The following is a 2,497-nucleotide window of genomic DNA, read 5'->3' as shown; positions in this document are numbered from 1 at the left end:
ACGCCCTCAGTTTGCCATCAATTTGATTTTTTCTTGGTGGAAGTTTCTTTGAATGGTGTCTTTAATGTTATGAAATCAAAATAAATGCACAATTTAATTGATAACATTGATTTTAGGCAACCCAAATGAATGAGTATAACGCAGCGCATCAGAGAAAAATGTTTTCAGTTCAGAGTGATCGGTGACGTTCGGCCTGCCTGAGCCGTTCGGAGACTGAGCCGATCAGAGAGAGAAGGAGAGTAGAAGCAAGAGTGTTCGGGAGCGAATGGTGAGAAAGTGACAAACAGTAGGAATTCATCAGGGCAGTACACTGAAAATATGCCACACTTTTTATTCAAGTGCCCAAACACTTGAATGATTGAATAAAGTCACATCGTAGATCTAATTGGTTTTTGTTTCAACATAAATCCAAACCACAATCAAATGCAAGTGTTTGGGCGGTTGACTTTTTGGTATTTTTTAACATGTTATTTTAATTCGGGTGGCTCAAGCTTTTCAAGTGTTTTGCTCATGAATTTGTCACACCGTCATGAACTATTCAAAGTGATGAGCAAAACACTTGAAAATGATCTTAAGATCTACCCAAAACAGGCACTATTCAAAGTCAACGTGATTATCCACATGAATTTAGTGTGTTTCACTGATTGATTTTTGCGCGACTTTCATCGAAGGCTAGAAGCGAAGCAAGAACGAATAGCACAAAAAACTCTCCCGTCTTCAACTGGCCGGCCGGCGCAGTGGTAGCGTGCACGACTAGCAAGCGAGAACCTGTAAATCGCTTATAAGTACTTTTATTTTTCAACACCATTTAAAATTCAAGTGTTTGGCTATTGACATTATTTCATGGCCAATCACCGAAATTTCAAGTGTTTTGCGATTGATATTTGAGTGCTCTGTACAGCAGGGCCAGATCATGTGTAGAACACTTCGTTGAGCTGTGTGAGTTTTGCTCAGTGTATCGCGTCGCCTGCTATTTGTGATCGCGAATGGAGTGGTTGATTTTGAACAATCAGAACCCTTGCTTTTAGTGCAATAAAAAACATACCCGGCAACAATGCCATGCAATTCGAAGAAGAAGATCAACAAAAACAAAACGCACAGTATGGGATTTGACAGCGCGCATTTGCCGAAAGTGCGGCGCGTCGTTTCGAGGCTGGTATGCCGCGTGTCTTTTTCGGGAATACGCGCAATAATAAAATTACGCTCCCTCATAAGACAATGTTAGTTCCTGTAAAGAAATCTGTAAGGACAAAAACTGGAATCAGCTACAAAAATAAGAAAAAGTCTGTACTACTCTCAATTCTATTAATCTGCGTCCACTGTTATTTCTAACAGCTTGGACGTGAGAGCTGACACGCTCATCTCGCTCTCTCAAACCTCAGAGGAAAAACGATTTAAAGAAAAGAAGAGGGGATAAAGATAGAACATTTTGGAAAGATCTCAACCAAAACTCGTCGATCTCGTTGCCGTCGCGAAACTGTGGCCCACTTCAATGATCTACCTGCCAGCCCGTCTCGCTCTCTCCCAATGCGCCTCCAAACCACCACCCTCCACGCTGCCCGCCTCTGCTGCCACCGTCCACCACTGTTACGGAACTCAAATCCCACTTCCGGGGAAAAGGCAATTTCGGTGCGCAGATAAAATCCGGGAAGGCGGCTCTTCTCAATCACTTCAAAATCTTCACTCTCACTTCGTCATCTTTTACACATTTCTCCGATAACACATCATACGCACAATGGTTCTGTCTCGCTCTTACAAAACACTGAACGAAAAAAACATTCGCGACGCTTGCCGGAGGGCGTAGTCCCCGCTTTGGGGTATAAACAAACTTCTCCAAGAAATCATTTTTTCAAAATTTTACTATTTTTCCGCCGTGATCTCAACAGAATTGACGCACAACGGATAGTTCGGCGTTGTACACACGCACTGTGCGAAATAAACCAAATAATTAATCGCTAAAACACAAGTTTTAGCAGAACAAAATTATCGTCCCAAAAAACGCGTGCACTCGCGATGATGGGCGGGTTTCCAATCCTGAGATAATTTCACAATAGAAACATGCAGGGCTGTGGAGTCGGAGTCGGAGTTGGAGCCGGAGTCGGTGGAGTCGGGTCTTTTTGGGGACCTGGAGTCGGAGTCGGAGTCGGAGTCATCAAAATTCGAACAGCTGGAGTCGGAATCGGAGCCGGAATTGGCTAAATTTTTTTAGCTGGAGTCGGAGCCGAAAATTTCTGATGACCCGGAGTTAGTGTCGGAGTCGAAGTTATCTTAAACTTAACAAAAAAAATATTTTTTCAGTATTTGCTATAAAACAGCTTAATTTACAAAACTTCTTATATTTTTAATTGTTTTTATAGTCGCATGCGCAGCGTTGCCATTTTTCATCATCATAACTCGAAAAGTTTAAAAAAATATTGGTTCTGTAGTCAGAAATACTTATTTGGTTTTTGACAGACTCAAAAAATTAAAATTTGACCAAATTTAATCCAGTTCTTTC

The sequence above is a fragment of the Culex pipiens genome, chromosome 1, assembly GCF_016801865.2.
Source record: "Culex pipiens pallens isolate TS chromosome 1, TS_CPP_V2, whole genome shotgun sequence".
NCBI classification, from domain to species: domain Eukaryota; kingdom Metazoa; phylum Arthropoda; class Insecta; order Diptera; family Culicidae; genus Culex; species Culex pipiens.
This window is presented reverse-complemented; position numbering follows the sequence as displayed.